The following is a 20,023-nucleotide window of genomic DNA, read 5'->3' on the forward strand; positions in this document are numbered from 1 at the left end:
CAGGGTGATGCACCAACACGTGAAAGAAGTTCCAGACTGGCTGATCATTGCCTGGATTCTATTGGTCACTCAGCCTCCTGCCCCACCCTCGCACCCCTACCATTGGTTCGCCATTAATTAATTGCAACTATAATACCCACAATGCCCCGTGTTGCTGAAACCACCCAATTCATCAAATGAGGCGTGCGATCAAATTCTTGGCATCAAATTCTGGGCGTTTTGAACCTCGGATTGTCAATTCCCAGACTGTCGCCCTTACGAGACTGCGATGATATAAAGGGGAAGAATTTATCTGTCTTTGATCTCCCAGATTTGTTCACGGGAGCATTCAGGAGGTGAAGGTTTCAACCCACAAGACTGGAGATGAATCCAGGACTGTCACTAATTCCGCCCCCCCCCCCCCCCCCCCCACCAGGGAGTCCACCCTCCCCCAAACTTCCGCAGGAGCTGAGAGCTTTCAAAGTGTTTAAATGACAACACCCTGACAAGGGGGCAGCAGGGTAGCATGGTGGTTAGCATAAATGCTTCACAGCTCCAGGGTCCCAGGTTCGATTCCCGGCTGGGTCACTGTCTGTGTGGAGTCTGCACGTCCTCTCCCTGTGTGCGTGGGTTTCCTCCGGGTGCTCCGGTTTCCTCCCACAGTCCAAAGATGTGCGGGTTAGGTGGATTGGCCATGCTAAAAATTGCCCGTAGTGTCCTAATAAAAGTAAGGTTGAGGGGGGGTTGTTGGGTTACGGGTATAGGGTGGATACGTGGGTTTGAGTAGGGTGATCATGGCTCAGCACAACATTGAGGGCCGAAGGGCCTGTTCTGTGCTGTACTGTTCTATGTTCTATGTTCTAAATAGAAATAAACTTGTTGATGTTTTATGCTCCACTGAGAAACAAGCCCAGACTTTCTAAATATATCCATCGGTTCCCCCTCAGGCTTGCAGTCCGGATTAAAGAGTAGAGGAAAAGCGGTGGCCTCTCATTTGGTTTTCGCTGGGAGTGTTCACTGTTAGGCGTTCTGACGGATTATGGGCAACGGCCTATTTAAACCGGCGCTTCAGGGATAGTATCTTTGCTGGCACGCAAGGAATGAACTGAAGTCGCCTGGGCACCAATGATTGCAGACTGTGACGGAGCCACGATGAGATAAATAAAAACAGCCTTTGATTGTGTGGCTTCCGATGTGGGGACAACACAGGCATTGGTGAGCGGCAAGCCATCAATGTGACTGGGTTTGGAGAGGAATCTGGCTGAATCCTCCCACTTTACGCTCCTAGTCCTCTCAGCCTCTCAAGGTCAAACTAATGCATATTATATGATAGCGTTGGTAAGTCAGCACCGCTCCTGCTGCTTCAGGAAGTAATTGCAAACAATAAAACTGCAATTTGATTTACGGATGGAGAGCCCCTGGGTTAAAATACAGAATCTTGAAGCAGACTGTTCTTCAAATGCATTCCATTCGTACAGATCGCTTCTTGTTAGGAACAGGAGGAGGCCATTCAGCCCCTCTGGGCTGTTCCAGTATTCAGTTGGATCCTGGCTGGTTTCTACCTCACCCGGTGTTTGATCTGCCTCCTGTCAACGCCGTCGTGGCAAAAAATCTATCCAGCAGATTTCTGAATTCGCCGCTGAACCGGGCCCTTTGCTGTTGACCGGTGAGGGTGGTTCATCCTGTCGGCTGAGGGGTAAATATTGACCAAAACACCAGGGGGGTTCCTCTGCTCCTCTTGGCTAGATTGCTGTGGGATCTACTCCATCCACCGGACAGCCGGGTCCCAATTCACCCTCAATACCCCTCACCCTGACACTCCTCACCCTCCATAACCTCACCCTCAATACCCCTCACCCTGATCCTCCTCACCCTCCATAACCTCACCCTCAATACCCCTCACCCTGACACTCCTCACCCTCCATAATCTCATCCTCGATACCCCTCACCCTGACACTCCTCACCCTCCATAACCTCACCCTCAATACCCCTCACCCGACACTCCTCACCCTCCATAACCTCACCCTCAATACCCCTCACCCTGACACTCCTCACCCTCCATAATCTCATCCTCAATACCCCTCACCCTGACACTCCTCACCCTCCATAACCTCACCCTCAATACCCCTCACCCCGACACTCCTCACCCTCCATAACCTCACCCTCAATACCCCTCACCCTGACACTCCTCACACTCCATAACCTCACCCTCAATACCCCTCACCCCGACACTCCTCACCCTCCATAATCTCACCCTCAATACCCCTCACCCCGACACTCCTCACCCTCCATAATCCTCACCCTCGATACCCCTCACCCTGACACTCCTCACCCTCCATAATCTCACCCTCAATACCACTCACCCCGACACTCCTCACCCTCCATAACCTCACCCTCAATACCCCTCACCCTGACACTCCTCACCCTCCATAATCCTCACCCTCGATACCCCTCACCCTCAATACTCCTCACCCTCCATAATCTCACCCTCAATACCCCTCACCCCGACACTCCTCACCCTCCATAATCTCACCCTCAATACCACTCACCCCGACACTCCTCACCCTCCATAACCTCACCCTCAATACCCCTCACCCTGACACTCCTCACCCTCCATAATCCTCACCCTCGATACCCCTCACCCTCAATACTCCTCACCCTCCATAATCTCACCCTCAATACCCCTCACCCCGACACTCCTCACCCTCCATAACCTCACCCTCAATACCCCTCACCCCGACACTCCTCACCCTCCATAATCTCAACCTCAATACCCCTCACCCCGACACTCCTCACCCTCCATAATCTCACCCTCAATACCCCTTACCCTGACACTCCTCACCCTCCATAATCGTCACCCTCGATACCCCTCACCCCGACACTCCTCACCCTCCATAATCCTCACCCTCAATACCACTCATCCTGACACTCCTCACCCTCCATAATCCTCACCCTCAATACCCCTCACCCTGAACCTCCTCACCCTCCATAGTCTCACCCTCGATACCCCTCACCCCGACACTCCTCACCCTCCATAATCTCACCCTCAATACCCCTCACCCTGACACTCCTCACCCTCCATAACCTCACCCTCAATACCCCTCACCCCGACACTCCTCACCCTCCATAGTCTCACCCTCGATACCCCTCACCCTCAATACTCCTCACCCTCCATAATCTCACCCTCAATACCCCTCACCCTGACACTCCTCACCCTCCATAACCTCACCCTCAATACCCCTCACCCCGACACTCCTCACCCTCCATAATCTCACCCTCAATACCACTCACCCCGACACTCCTCACCCTCCATAACCTCACCCTCAATACCCCTCACCCTGACACTCCTCACCTCCATAATCCTCACCCTCGATACCCCTCACCCTCAATACTCCTCACCCTCCATAATCTCACCCTCAATACCCCTCACCCCGACACTCCTCACCCTCCATAATCTCACCCTCAATACCACTCACCCCGACACTCCTCACCCTCCATAACCTCACCCTCAATACCCCTCACCCTGACACTCCTCACCCTCCATAATCCTCACCCTCGATACCCCTCACCCTCAATACTCCTCACCCTCCATAATCTCACCCTCAATACCCCTCACCCCGACACTCCTCACCCTCCATAACCTCACCCTCAATACCCCTCACCCCGACACTCCTCACCCTCCATAATCGTCACCCTCGATACCCCTCACCCCGACACTCCTCACCCTCCATAATCCTCACCCTCAATACCACTCATCCTGACACTCCTCACCCTCCATAATCCTCACCCTCAATACCCCTCACCCTGAACCTCCTCACCCTCCATAGTCTCACCCTCGATACCCCTCACCCTCAATACTCCTCACCCTCCATAATCTCACCCTCAATACCCCTCACCCTGACACTCCTCACCCTCCATAACCTCACCCTCAATACCCCTCACCCCGACACTCCTCACCCTCCATAACCTTACCCTCAATACCCCTCACCCCGACACTCCTCACCCTCCATAATCTCACCCTCAATACCCCTCACCCTGAACCTCCTCACCCTCCATAGTCTCACCCTCAATACCCCTCACCCCGACACTCCTCACCCTCCATAATCTCACCCTCAATACCCTCACCCTGACACTCCTCACCCTCCATAATCTCACCCTCAATACCCCTCACCCTGACACTCCTCACCCTCCATAGTCTCACCCTCAATACCCCTCACCCTGACACTCCTCACCCTCCATAATCCTCACCCTCAATACCCCTCACCCTGACACTCCTCACCCTCCATAACCTCACCCTCAATACCCTCACCCTGACACTCCTCACCCTCCATAACCTCACCCTCAATACCCCTCACCCCGACACTCCTCACCCTCCATAATCCTCACCCTCAATACCCCTCACCCCGACACTCCTCACCCTCCATAATCCTCACCCTCAATACCCCTCACCCTGAACCTCCTCACCCTCCATAGTCTCACCCTCAATACCCCTCACCCTGACACTCCTCACCCTCCATAACCTCACCCTCAATACCCCTCACCCCGACACTCCTCACCCTCCATAATCTCACCCTCGATACTCCTCAGCCTGATACTCCTCACCCTCAATACTCCTAACCCTCGATACCACTCACCCTCAATACGCCTCACCCTCGATACATCTCTCTCTCGGTACTCCTCACCCTCGATTCTCCTCAGCCTCGGTCCTCCTCACCCTCGATACTCCTCGCCCTCGATGCCCTCACCCTCGATACCCCTCACCCTCGATACACCTCACCCACGATTCCCCTCACCCTCGATACTCCCTCAATTCTCCCCACCCTCGGGATTCTCCTCACCCTGATACTCCTCACCCTCGACACTCCTCAGCCTGAATATTTCTCATCCTCCATAATCCTCACCCTCAATAATCCTCATTCTCAATACCCCATGTCATCTCCTTGGGCGCGATTCTCCCAACGGGAGACTGAGTGCCGACGCCGGAGTGAAACCCGGAGTGTCCGGCGTCGGAGGCCGCTCCTCCTATTCTCCACCTCCCCCCGGGGGGCTAGGAGCGGCGTTGCGCAAATCTCGGGCACTGGGCCTTGATGCTTGCGTCAAAGCGGCGCGCCGAGAATGATGCGGCCGGCGGCGCCTAAGTGACGTCAGCCACGCATGCGCGGTTGCCGTCTTCCCCTCCGCTGCCCCGCAAGACATGGCGGCTTGATCTTGCGGGGCGGCAGAGGGGAAAGAGTGCGTCTCTTAGAGACGCCGGCCCGATGATCGGTGGGCACCGATCGCGGGCCAGTCACCTCACGAGCACGCCCGTTTGTGCTCGATCCTCTCTCCGCCCCCCACAGGTCCCACACTTACTTGTCGCACAATGTTCACGCCGGCAGCGACCAGGTGTGGTTGGCGCCGGCATGAACCGATCGGGGTCATCAGGCCGCTCGGCCCATTTGGGCCGGACAATCGCGGGGCGTGCCAGGGTGGCATGGCGTGATTCGCCCGGCCCCTCCCGCGATTCTCCACCCCACCCCCCCCCCCACCCCCCCCCCCCCCCCTCCCCCCCCCCCCCCCCCCCCCCCCCGGCATGGGGAGCGGAGAATCGCGGGCCCTTATCTCTGATATCCGTTTCCCTCAATCCTCACCCTCCATAATCCTCACCCTGATACTCATCACCCTCTATAAGGCTCACCCTCCATATGTTATGCCTCACCCTCGTTACGGCTCACCCTTGATTCTCCTCACCTAGAATAACAATAATAATAAGAAGATTTTATTGTCACAAGTATGAAGTTACTGTGAAAAGCCCCTAGTCGCCACATTCCAGCGCCTGTTCGAGCGCACGGGGAGAATTCAGAATTCTCAGCTGGTACGGGAATTGAACCCGCGCTGCTGGCCTTGTTCTGCATCACAAACCAGCTGCTAGCCCACTGAGCTAAACCACCCTCGATACTCCTCACCCTCGACACTCCTCACCCTCGATACTCCTCACCCTCAACATTCCTCACTCTCGATACTCCTCACCCACGATACTCCTCACCCTCGATTCTCCTCAATCCGACACTCCTCACCCTCAATACTCCTCACCCTCGATACTCCTCACCCTCGACACACCTCACCCTCGACATTCCTCACTCTCGATACTCCTCACCCACGATACTCCTCACCCTCGACACTCCTCACCCTCGACACTCCTCACTCTCGATACTCCTCACCCTCGACACACCTCACCCTCGATACTCCTCACTCTCGATACTCCTCACCCTCGATACTCCTCACTCTCGATACTCCTCACCCACGATACTCCTCACCCTCGATTCTCCTCAATCCGACACTCCTCACCCTCCATAATCCTCACCCTCGATACCCCTCACCCTCAATACTCCTCACCCTCCATAATCTCACCCTCAATACCCCTCACCCCGACACTCCTCACCCTCCATAATCTCACCCTCAATACCACTCACCCCGACACTCCTCACCCTCCATAACCTCACCCTCAATACCCCTCACCCTGACACTCCTCACCCTCCATAATCCTCACCCTCGATACCCCTCACCCTCAATACTCCTCACCCTCCATAATCTCACCCTCAATACCCCTCACCCCGACACTCCTCACCCTCCATAACCTCACCCTCAATACCCCTCACCCCGACACTCCTCACCCTCCATAATCTCAACCTCAATACCCCTCACCCCGACACTCCTCACCCTCCATAATCTCACCCTCAATACCCCTTACCCTGACACTCCTCACCCTCCATAATCCTCACCCTCGATACCCCTCACCCCGACACTCCTCACCCTCCATAATCCTCACCCTCAATACCACTCATCCTGACACTCCTCACCCTCCATAATCCTCACCCTCAATACCCCTCACCCTGAACCTCCTCACCCTCCATAGTCTCACCCTCAATACCCCTCACCCCGACACTCCTCACCCTCCATAATCTCACCCTCAATACCCCTCACCCTGACACTCCTCACCCTCCATAACCTCACCCTCAATACCCCTCACCCGACACTCCTCACCCTCCATAACCTTACCCTCAATACCCCTCACCCTGACACTCCTCACCCTCCATAATCTCACCCTCAATACTCCTCACCCTGACACTCCTCACCCTCCATAATCTCACCCTCAATACCCCTCACCCTGAACCTCCTCACCCTCCATAGTCTCACCCTCAATACCCCTCACCCCGACACTCCTCACCCTCCATAATCTCACCCTCAATACCCCTCACCCTGACACTCCTCACCCTCCATAATCTCACCCTCAATACCCCTCACCCTGACACTCCTCACCCTCCATAGTCTCACCCTCAATACCCCTCACCCTGACACTCCTCACCCTCCATAATCCTCACCCTCAATACCCCTCACCCTGACACTCCTCACCCTCCATAATCTCACCCTCGATACTCCTCAGCCTGATACTCCTCACCCTCAATACTCCTAACCCTCGATACCACTCACCGTCAATACGCCTCACCCTCGATACATCTCTCTCTCGGTACTCCTCACCCTCGATTCTCCTCAGCCTCGGTCCTCCTCACCCTCGATACTCCTCGCCCTCGATAGCCCTCACCCTCGATAATCCTCACCCTCGATAATCCTCACCCTCTATACCCCTCAGCCTCGATACTACTCATCCTCGATACCCCTCTCCCTCAATAATCCTCATCCTCGATACCCTCACCCTCCATATTCCTCACCCTCCATAATCCTCACCCTCAATAATCCTCATTCTCGATACCCCATGTCCTCTCCTTGGGCGCGATTCTCCCAACGGGAGACTGAGTGCCGATGCCGGAGTGAAACCCGGAGTGTTTCACTCCGGCGTCGGAGGCCGCTCCTCCTATTCTCCACCTCCCCCCGGGGGGGCTAGGAGTGGCGTTGCGGGAACTCGGTCGCCGGGCCTTGACGCTTGCGTCAAAGCGGCGCGCCGAGAATGATGCGGCCGGCGCTGCCTAAGTGACGTCAGCCGCGCATGCGCAGGTTGGCCGGCTCCAACCTGCGCATGCGCGGTTGCCGTCTTCCCCTCCGCTGCTCCGCAAGACGTGGCGGCTTGATCTTGCGGGGCGGCAGAGGGGAAAGAGTGCGTCTCTTAGAGACGCCGGCCAGATGATCGGTGGGCACCGATCGCGGGCCAGTCACCTCCTGAGCACGCCCGTGGCGCTCGATCCTCCCTCCGCCCCCCACAGGTCCCACACTTACTTGTCGCACAATGTTCACGCCGGCAGCGACCAGGTGTGGTTGGCGCCGGCATGAACCGATCGGGGTCGTCAGGCTGCTCGGCCCATTTGGGCCGGACAATCGCGGGGCGTGCCAGGGTGGCATGGCGTGATTCGCCCGGCCCTCCCGCGATTCTCCACCCCCCCCCCCCCCCCTCCACCCCCCCCCCCCCCCGACGTGGGGAGCGGAGAATCGCGGCCCTTATCTCTGATATCCGTTTCCCTCAATCCTCACCCTCCATAATCCTCACCCTGATACTCATCACCCTCTATAAGGCTCACCCTCCATATGTTATGCCTCACCCTCGTTACAGCTCACCCTTGATTCTCCTCACCTAGAATAACAATAATAATAAGAAGATTTTATTGTCACAAGTATGAAGTTACTGTGAAAAGCCCCTAGTCGCCACATTCCAGCGCCTGTTCGAGCGCACGGGGAGAATTCAGAATTCTCAGCTGGTACGGGAATTGAACCCGCGCTGCTGGCCTTGTTCTGCATCACAAACCAGCTGTCTAACCCACTGAGCTAAACCACCCTCGATACTCCTCACCCTCGACACTCCTCACCCTCGATACTCCTCACCCTCAACATTCCTCACTCTCGATACTCCTCACCCACGATACTCCTCACCCTCGATTCTCCTCAATCCGACACTCCTCACCCTCAATACTCCTCACCCTCGATACTCCTCACCCTCGACACACCTCACCCTCGACATTCCTCACTCTCGATACTCCTCACCCACGATACTCCTCACCCTCGACACTCCTCACCCTCGACACTCCTCACTCTCGATACTCCTCACCCTCGACACACCTCACCCTCGATACTCCTCACTCTCGATACTCCTCACCCTCGATACTCCTCACTCTCGATACTCCTCACCCACGATACTCCTCACCCTCGATTCTCCTCAATCCGACACTCCTCACCCTCAATACTCCTCACCCTCGACACTCCACACCCTCGATACTCCACACCCTGATATCCCTCACCCTTGATTCTCCTCGCCCTCAATACCTCTCACCCTCAATTATCCTCACCTTCAATACTCCTCAACCTCAATACCTCTCACCCTCAATTATTCTCACCCTCAATACTCCACACCCTCGATCCTCCTCACCCTCAATTATCCTCACCCTCGATACCTCTCACCCTCGATACTCCTCGCCCTCGATACTCCTCACCCTCGATACTCCTCGCCCTCGATGCTCCTCACCCTCGATATTCCTCACCCCAGCACTCCTCGCGTTTCTCTGTGGGGGAGGCAAGCTGGACCCCACTTAAAGTCCAGCACGTCCTGTGTGGAATGTCTGCACCAACTGGACATGTACATGTTTCAGGAGAAAGCCATTCCAAACGAGGTATGTTTGCTGATCAGTGGGTTGGCCATGTTCCCTGTATTGAGTCAGTCCTGGTGGCCGTGTGGGCTTCTGAAAGAACTCGGGAGGATTTTGAATTTTCCGAGGTTTGCTGGAGGCAGATTTATTTCACCCCCGTCATTGTTCCTGGTGCAGGCCGATTCCCAATCTGTCAATAAAACCTATCGGGCGTGACAGTGTTCAGCTGCTTAAGGCGCTCTCTGGCGACCTGAATCCAGCGTCTGTATCGTTAGCCACCTGAGTCTTAAAGCAATATTTTCACAGTCACAGTGAGCCACCGCGGTCAACAGCTTTTCGGATAATAAATACGGCGGCATTTGCACGGCCATTAACGAGCTGAGAATCCGGTACAAGGTGGGAAGGTCACTCCCTCCCGTGATCTCCTCCAGCCCGGCAGCCCTTCACTATCCCTGCACTCCTCCACAATTCCGGCCTCGCCCTACTTTTCCCCGAACCAAAGGCCAAATGGTGAGGATGCTGGAATTCTGAAATAAAATCAGACGATGTGGGAAATACTCCGCAGGCCTGTCAGCATCCGTGGACAGGGAAACAGAGTTGACACTTCCAATCGAGGACCATCCTTCAGAAGCCCGTGTCTCGGGCTGCCTGGGCCCGGGGCTTTGGAATTTCCCCCCCTAAACCACCCAACCCCAATCTCCCTGCCCCCCCCCCCCCCCCCCAACCCCATGTTGATGGGTGGCAATGGTGGACTGGTGGGTGCTGGGCAGGAGGCTGGACTGGTCAGTGCTGGGCAGGAGGCCCGGACTGGTGGGTGCTGGGCAGGAGGCCCTGACTGGTCAGTGCTGGGCAGGAGGCCGGACTGATCAGTGCTGGGCAGGAGGCTGGACTGGTCAGTGCTGGGCAGCAGGCTGGACTGGTCAGTGCTGGGCAGGAGGCCCGGACTGGTCAGTGCTGGGCAGGAGGCCCTGACTGGTCAGTGCTGGGCAGGAGGCCGGACTGGTCAGTGCTGGGCAGGAGGCTGGACTCGTCAGTGCTGGGCAGCAGGCTGGACTGGTCAGTGCTGGGCAGCAGGCTGGACTGGTCAGTGCTGGGCAGGAGGCTGGACTGGTCAGTGCTGGGCAGGAGGCCGGACTGGTCAGTGCTGGGCAGGAGGCCGGACTGGTCAGTGCTGGGCAGGAGGCCAGACTGGTCAGTGCTGGGCAGCAGGCCGGACTGGTCAGTGCTGGGCAGGAGGCCCTGACTGGTCAGTGCTGTGAAGGAGGCCGGACTGGTCAGTGCTGGGCAGGAGGCCCGGACTGGTCAGTGCTGGGCAGGAGGCCGGACTGGTGGGTGCTGGGCAGGAGGCCGGACTGGTGGGTGCTGGGCAGGAGGCCGGACTGGTCAGTGCTGGGCAGGGGGCCGGACTGGTCAGTGCTGGGCAGGAGGCCGGACTGGTCAGTGTTGGGCACGAGGCCGGACTGGTCAGTGCTGGGCAGGAGGCCAGACTGGTCAGTGCTGGGCAGGAGGCCCGGACTGGTCAGTGCTGGGCAGGAGGCCCTGACTGGTCAGTGCTGGGCGGGAGGCCGGACTGGTCAGTGCTGGGCAGGAGGCCCAGACTGGTCAGTGCTGGGCAGGAGGCCGGACTGGTCAGTGCTGGGCAGGAGGCCGGACTGGTCAGTGCTGGGCAGGAGGCCGGACTGGTCAGTGTTGGGCACGAGGCCGGACTGGTCAGTGCTGGGCAGCAGGCCGGACTGGTCAGTGCTGGGCAGGAGGCCCTGACTGGTCAGTGCTGGGCAGGAGGCCCTGACTGGTCAGTGCTGGGCAGGAGGCCCGGACTGGTCAGTGCTGGGCAGGAGGCCGGACTGGTCAGTGCTGGGCAGGATGCCGGACTGGTCAGTGCTGGGCAGGAGGCCCAGACTGGTCAGTGCTGAGCAGGAGGCCGGACTGGTCAGTGCTGGGCAGGAGGCCAGGACTGGTCAGTGCTGGGCAGCAGGCTGGACTGGTCAGTGCTGGGCAGGAGGCCCTGACTGGTAGGTGTGGGGTCAGGAGGCCGGACTGGTGGGTGCTGGGCAGGAGGCCCTGACTGGTCAGTGCTGGGCAGGAGGCCGGACTGGTGGGTGCTGGGCAGGAGGCCGGACTGGTGCGTGCTGGGCAGGAGGCCGGACTGGTCAGTGCTGGGCAGGAGGCCGGACTGGTCAGTGCTGGGCAGGAGGCCCAGACTGGTCAGTGCTGGGCGGGAGGCCGGACTGGTCAGTGCTGGGCGGGAGGCCGGACTGGTGAGTGCTGGGCAGTAGGCCCAGACTGGTCAGTGCTGGGCAGCAGGCCGGACTGGTCAGTGCTGGGCAGGAGGCCCTGACTGGTCAGTGCTGTGAAGGAGGCCAGACTGGTCAGTGCTGGGCAGGAGGCCCGGACTGGTCAGTGCTGGGCAGGAGGCCGGACTGGTCAGTGCTGGGCAGGAGGCCGGACTGGTCAGTGCTCGGCAGGAGGCCGGACTGGTCAGTGCTCGGCAGGAGGCCCGGACTGGTCAGTGCTGGGCAGGAGGTCCGGACTGGTCAGTGCTGGGCAGTAGGCCCAGACTGGTCAGTGCTGGGCAGGAGGCTGGACTGGTCAGTGCTGGGCAGGAGGCCGGACTCGTCAGTGCTGGGCAGGAGGCCGGACTGGTCAGTGCTGGGCAGGAGGCCGGACTGGTCAGTGCTGGGCAGGAGGCCGGACTGGTCAGTGCTGAGCAGGAGGCCGGACTGGGCAGTGCTCGGCAGGAGGCCGGACTGGTCAGCGCTGGGCAGCAGGCCCTCACTGGTCAGTGCTGGGCAGGAGGCCCTGACTGGTCAGTGCTGGGCAGGAGGCCCGGACTGGTCAGTGCTGGGCAGGAGGCCAGACTGGTCAGTGCTGAGCAGGAGGCCGGACTGGTCAGTGCTGGGCAGGAGGCCGGACTGGTCAGTGCTGGGCAGGAGGCCGGACTGGTCAGTGCTGGGCAGGAGGACGGACATCAGTGCTGAGCAGGAGGCCGGACTGGTCCGTGCTGGGCGGGAGGCCCTGACTGGTCAGTGCTGGGCAGGAGGCCGGACTGGTCAGTGCTGGGCAGGAGGACGGACATCAGTGCTGAGCAGGAGGCCGGACTGGTCCGTGCTGGGCAGGAGGCCGGACTGGTCAGTGCTGGGCAGCAGGCCCGGACTGGTCAGTGCTGGGCAGGAGGCCGGACTGGTGAGTGCTGGGCAGGAGGCTGGACTGGTCAGTGCTGGGCAGGAGGCTGGACTGGTCAGTGCTGGGCAGTAGGCCCAGACTGGTCAGTGCTGGGCAGGAGGCCGGACTGGTCAGTGCTGGGCAGGAGGCTGGACTGGTCAGTGCTGGGCAGGAGGCCGGACTGGTCAGTGCTGGGCAGGAGGCCGGACTGGTCAGTGCTGGGCGGGAGGCCGGACTGGTCAGTGCTGGGCAGGAGGTCCGGACTGGTGTGTGCTGGGCAGGAGGCCGGACTGGTCAGTGCTGGGCAGGAGGCCAGACTGGTCAGTGCTGGGCAGCAGGCCGGACTGGTCAGTGCTGGGCAGGAGGCCGGACTGGTCAGTGCTGGGCAGGAGGCTGGACTGGTCAGTGCTGGGCAGGAGGCCGGACTGGTCAGTGCTGGGCAGGAGGCTGGACTGGTCAGTGCTGGGCAGTAGGCCCAGACTGGTCAGTGCTGGGCAGGAGGCCGGACTGGTCAGTGCTGGGCAGGAGGCTGGACTGGTTAGTGCTGGGCAGGAGGCCGGACTGGTCAGTGCTGGGCAGCAGGCCCGGACTGGTCAGCGCTGGGCAGCAGGCCCGGACTGGTCAGTGCTGGGCTGCAGGCCCGGACTGGTGAGTGCTGGGCAGGACGCCGGACTGGTCAGTGCTGGGCAGCAGGCCCAGACTGGTCAATGCTGGACAGGAGGCCGGACTGGTCAGTGCTGGGCAGGAGGCCGGACTGGTCAGTGCTGGGCTGCAGGCCGGACTGGTGAGTGCTGGGCAGGAGGCCGGACTGGTCAATGCTGGGTAGGAGGCCGGACTGGTCAATGCTTGGCAGGAGGCCTGCTGCCCTGCCACACGACTCCCGACCCAGAGGTGAGAGTGTGACCCACTGAAAGACAGCCAATACCAGGGTGGCCCAGTGGTTAGCACTGCTGTCTCAAGGCGCCCAGGACCCGGGTCCGATCCCGGCTCTGGGTCACTGTCCATGTGGAGTTTGCACATTCTCCCCGTGTCTGCGTGGGTTTCACCCCCACAACCCGAAGATGTGCAGGCGCGGTGGATTGGCCATGCTAAATTGCCCCTTAATTGGAAGAAAATAATTGGGCGCTCTAAATTTATTTTTAAAAAGATAGCTGATGCCAAATGTCACAGAGGCAGCCTCATAGAAGGAGGACATTCGGCCCATCGAGTCTGCACCGCCCCTTGGAAAGACCACTCCACTTAAGTCACGGCCTCAATCCTATCCCCGTAACCCAGTAACCCCACCTAACCTTTTGGACAAGGTGAGGCAATTTATCACGGCCAATCCACCTACCCCGCACATCTTTGGACTGTGGGAGGAAACCGGAGCACCCGGAGGAAACCCACGCAGACACGGGGAGAACCTGCAAACTCCACACAGTCACCCCCTCGCCGGAATTGAACCTGGGACCCTGGCGCTGTGAGCCAGAAGTGCTAACCTCTGTGCCACCGTGCCATCACTGCTGAAAATTTCCAATGATTGCCACAAGCAGTGTTTACATTTGTTAGTGCAGCATCTCTCGTTTCCTCCAGTTTGTGGCGGTAACATGTTTGACCCTCGTGATTGTCACCTGGGGTCACCAGGGGTCATTCCACACGACGTAGAAGTTACAGAAACAAGCCATTCAGCCCAACAGCTCCATGCTGGTGTTAATGTTCCACACGAGCCTCCTCCCAGCCACTTCAACACATCTGATGGTCAGGATCATCGTCTATTCCTTTCTCTCTCACCTACCTATCGAGTTTCCCTCTGAAGGCCTTGACGCTGTTGGTTTTGCGGTAGTGAGTTCTAACCACCCTCTGGGTAAAGACGCTTCTTCTGAATTCCCGAGTGGATTTATCGGCGATCTTCCTCTATTCATGGCCTCTAGTTCTGGACTTTCCTTCTGGGGTGGCATGTTTTGCCAGAGTTTATATTGAGGCGGGTATTGTCGAGTGAGCTTCTGATCTGAGTCACTCTCTACTGGGGAGATTGGTCTTTGGAAAATTACCTCTGGTGGACTGATCCACATCTCACATGAACAGGATTAACACTCAGTCAGCAGGATCAAGATTCTTGGTTGATTTCCTCCCCTCACACCCTAACGTACGGATCCTGAGGCCAATTATACCAACACCCCCCCCCCCCTCCCTCCCCCCCCCAACAACAACAGCACCTTGAATTTATATAGCTCCTCTAACACAGTAAACCGTCCCAAAACTCTTCCACAAGGGCCACCATCAAACCGTTCAACAGCAATTCAAGAAGACAAGATGATATTGGGACATTTGGCCGAAGGGGATAAGTTAAGGAGGACATTAAATGAGGAAGAGAGATGGAGAGGTCCAGGGAGGTAATTCCAGAGCGCAGGGCCCAGGCGGGTGAAGGCATGGGCGCCAATGGTGGGAATTTGGACAGCAATTCAGAGGGGGATTGCAATGATTCGGGGAGTTGTGGAGTGTGCCCCTCCCCAACAGACCCCAGTCCTGCGCACGGATTGTGCAGAGATCACATTGCAAAGATCGCAACAGTCTGGGAGCTGCTTTTGCCAAATAAGCAGGAACAGGTCCAAACACACTCTCATGCAGGAAAGTCAAATCTTGATATGATGTCGATCTTATTTAGATTAATGAATAGCGGCACGAGTGTCACTTTGTGCCAGTTAAACAAATCTCCGAGTACAGATTACATTGTAAACCAGTCGAGTGGTGGTAAGGCTGTGCTGATTTATGACCACATCTGAGACCCCCCCCTCAGTTGTATAGTTTTGCTGTAACTCATTCACAGCTGCTCATGGACGCCACACATGACCTTTCTTTATACCCTGTGAAAAATACTGGTACAAACTCAACAATGTCATTGTTCCTTTGCACCGGCCCTCTGACCTGACGGACGTTCCGGAATGTTTCCACACGAGGAAGGCGGTTTTATTCTGGCAGTTACACGGGGGGGGGGACTGGGAACCAGAGTTTCGCTGGAAAACAGCTGTTGTGTCACGATCTCCAAGGTCCAGTCAAAACAAAGTTTATTAACGCCGGTTTGTCCCTCTGACATATATTTTAAACTGACAACCGCTTGTTGCTTGTCTGGGCGGAAACCAAAAGCAGAAGCTTTTCCCTTTGCCGGAGACAACTTCACCGGCAGGGTTTCACTTACAGGATGGGAAACAATCGGGTTACCAGGGAACTTCTGTCTGGTGAGATAGCCGCAGCCAGACAGCCAGTGGGAAGATCAGAGCTCCGCTTTCAGGAAAACCGGCGGCAAGAACCTAAGTGGCGATTTTCGTAGGCCGGTGACAGGGGTCGATGGCTGGGAAATGAAAATGAAATGAAAATCGCTTATTGTCACGAGTAGGCTTCAATGAAGTTACTGTGAAAAGCCACTAGTCGCCACATTCCGGCGCCTGTCCGGGGAGGCTGGTACGGGAATTGAACCGTGCTGCTGGCCTGCTTGGTCTGCTTTAAAAGCCAGCAATTTAGCCCAGTGTGCTAAACCAGCCCCTGGTGGCATCACCATGACAAAATGGTGGCTACGGCGACTGGGCAACAGGCTCCGCCACGCGATGGCTAAAATTCTCCGGCCGTCGCCGTTGAATTTTCCCACCAACAGCAACACCCACACCGATGGGTGTTCCGGCGACGTGGGACTGTTACAACGGGAAATCCTATTGACAAGCGGCCACCAGCTCATGTGTGTTATATGCAGGGAAGTACTGGCAAATGAGAGAAGTTTCAGATTTGGAAAGAGAAGTGGTGGGTGAAAAATATCTTTTGAGGGTTGAAACCCCAGAGCCGGTTATTAACTTACAGCTGACTCCAAATGAAGAGCCTGAGCTGCTGTACCTGACCTGTGATACCACAGTAAAATACGCCAAAAGCCCAGAAGGCTGTCAACATTCTGGAGCAGCATCTGCCATCGATGTTGTGCCGAGCAATGATCACCCTACTCAAACCCACGTATCCACCCTATACACGTAACCCAACAACCCCCCCTTAACCTTACTTTTTAGGACACTACGGGCAATTTAGCTAACCACCATTTATGCTAACCACCATGCTACCGTGCACGGTAGCATTGTGGATAGCACAATTGCTTCACAGCTCCAGGGTCCCAGGTTCGATTCCTGGCTTGGGTCACTGTCTGTGCGGAGACTGCACATCCTCCCCGTGTGTGCGTGGGTTTCCTCCGGGTGCTCCGGTTTCCTCCCACAGTCCAAAGATGTGCAGGTTAGGTGGATTGGCCATGATAAATTGCCCTTAGTGTCCGAAATTGCCCTTAGTGTTGGGTGGGGTTACTGGGTTATGGGGGTAGGGTGGAGGTGTTGACCTTGGGTAGGGTGCTCTTTCCAAGAGCCGGTGCAGACTCGATGGGCCGAATGGCCTCCTTCTGCACTGTAAATTCTATGATTACACCAGTTCAAACAGACAGCTCTCTCCTCCAAGAGCTCCATCCATATGACCTTCTGCAAATTGCAAATCTATCTCCCACACTCCCCCCCCCCCCCCCCCCCCCCCCCCCCACCCCCTCTCCTTTTTGTGAGTATTAATGAAGTTTTTACAGTGGAGACAAGAGCTGATGTGACAAATAGGGGAAAGCTCCTTTCAAAGCCAGGCAGCAGACATTGTGCGCCGGGCATACAGATCATTTTGAGAACTGCAACGTCCTTGGAGAGTCTACAAAACATTCCCTAAGACAATGTCTGACGGATGGCCCTGTGGGGAGCAGTGAAGAATACAGAAATTCTCAGGGATTGATGAGGGCGGACAAAAGTCTTTTTGTATCAAATAAAGCGTGCGAGTTTGGTTTCCCTGTTTGCAACAGAGTCAACGTGTTATTTTTATTCACAGCTTTCTTTTTTAACTCATTCACTGCGAGGCTAAACCTAGCAACAACAACCTGCATTTGCATAGCCCCTTTAACACAGTAAAACACCCCAAGGCACTTCCCTGGAGCAGTTAGAAGAGTGCGATCAAGTAAAATTTGACACTGAGGGGGTATTAGGGCAGTTTTTGCGAGAATATCAAAGGAGAAGAAAAGTAGAGGACTACGGAGGGAATTCCGAAACTTTAGACACGGCCACAGTCAATGGCAAAGGGATTAAAATCGGTAGTACTCGTTGGACCAGAATTGGAGGAAAGCTGTGCTCCAGGGAGCACTGGAGGTGTTCAGAGAGACAGGGAGAGGCCAAGGCATTCGAGGGATTGGAAATCAAAGATGGGGGTGTTGCGGAACCAGGAGACAATGTAAGTCAGGGTTGGGATACTGGTAGCAGAGGTTTGATTCAGTGCAGGTTTATACAAAGGGTGGAGGGATGGAGGCTGGTCAGAATAGTGTTTGAATAGCCAACTCATAGTCAGAACTGCAACTGGTGCTCTTAACATTGAGGAGTTAATTGGGTTCAGCAAGCCAACATAGATCACAAATGCGCATGGTTAGCGAATTAATTAATGTGCAGCAACTGTTTTTGTGTTTAAACTACAGGCATTAATTGCCATTTGTTTCCACATAAAGAAAGAAGCTAATTTGTACTGCATGTTTCATGGTTTTGGGACTCCCAAAGTGTCTTATGATAATCTTTATTATTGTCACAAGTAGGCTTACATTAACACTGCAATGAAGTTACTGTGAAAATTCCCTCGTCGCCACAGTCCGGCGCCTGTTTGGGTACATAGAGGGGGAATTCAGAATGTCCAATTCACCTAACAGCACGTCTTTCGGGGCTTGGAAGGAAACCGGAGCACCCGGAGGCAACCCACCCAGACACGGGGAGAACGTGCAGACTCTGCACAGTGACCCAAGCCGGGAAAAGAACGTGGGACCCTGGCGCTGTGAAGCAACAGCAAGGTATTTCTGAAGGTTAGTCACTGGTGAGGCAAAGGAAACAAGGCCAATTTGTGTTCCTGGAGCACTGGGTGGAAGAGTCCGCTCACCTTTGGTGGGACTTTACCTCCATCTATGAGGCCATGAGTCTCGGTTTAACATTTCATCTGAAAGACGGCACCTCCAGCGCTACAGCCCGCAACCGGGACTGCATAGGATTTTGGGCTTGTGTTTCTGGAGTGGAATAACTCACACCAATGCACTCCATTCGCCAGATCTTTACTCACACACTTAACCCTATTATATCCCTTTGCAGCTTCCTTGTGCCCACCTACCTATGTATCATCATCAAATTTAGTCACCATATCTTTGTCAGGTGTCTTCAATCAAGTCATTCATATAAATTGTAAAAGGTTGAGACATCAACACAAATCGTGTGGCAGGCCACAAGACAATAAAACATAGGAGCAGAATTAGGCCACTCGGCCCATTGAGTCTGCTCCGCCATTCAATCATGGCTATATCACTCATTATATCTTGCCAACCAGAAAATGACCCATTTATGCCGACTCTCTGCTTTCTGTTAGCTACTCTGTTACCCACTACACCACAAACTTCCAATTTCCACAATAACCTATGATGTGGCACCTTAGCAAACGCCTTCTGAAAATCTAAGAAATCCACCCCTTTTTTCACAGAACCATGTTACCTCTTCAAAGAATTCCAATAAATTTGTTGAATGCGAGTTCTCTGGGCAGCACGGTGGCGCAGTGGGTTAGCCCTGTTGCCTCACGGCACTAAGGTCCCTGATTCGATCCCGGCTCTGGGTCACTGTCCCCGTGTGGACTTTGCACATTCTCCCCGTGTTTGCATGGGTTTCGCCCCCACAACCCAAAGATGTGCAAGCTGTGTGGATTGAACACACTAAATTGCCCCTTAATTGGAAAAAAATATGAATTGGGTAGACTAAATTTAAAAAAAATGTGAGTTCTCTTTCACAAAACCACGTTGACTCTGCCTGATTAGCTTGGATTTTTTTTTTTAGTAACTTGCTGTAACATATTTAATAATGGCTATGAATATTTTCCCTCTGACAGATTCACGCTAACTGGCCTGTCGTTTCCGGATTTGTGTCTCCTTCTCTTTTTCGATTGGAGGAGTTATATTTGCTATTTTCCCATCTAATGGAACCTTACTCGAAGCTCGGCAATTTAAAAAAAATTAAAGCAACAATCTCGCTACCCACTTCTTTTCAGACCCTGGGATGAAATCCGTCAGAACTCAGGGATTTGTCAGCCCAGCAGCCCCAACACTTTGCTCAGCACCACTTTTCTGGTGAGTGTCACTTTCTTGAGTTCCTCCCTCCCTTCCATTTGCTGATTTACAGCTATTCCTGGGATGCTGCTTGTATCCTCTACATAACGAAGACCATTGCAAAATACCTGTTCCGTTCATCTGACATCTCCCTAATTTC

The sequence above is a fragment of the Scyliorhinus canicula genome, chromosome 1, assembly GCF_902713615.1.
Source record: "Scyliorhinus canicula chromosome 1, sScyCan1.1, whole genome shotgun sequence".
In the NCBI taxonomy this organism is placed as follows: Eukaryota; Metazoa; Chordata; class Chondrichthyes; order Carcharhiniformes; family Scyliorhinidae; genus Scyliorhinus; species Scyliorhinus canicula.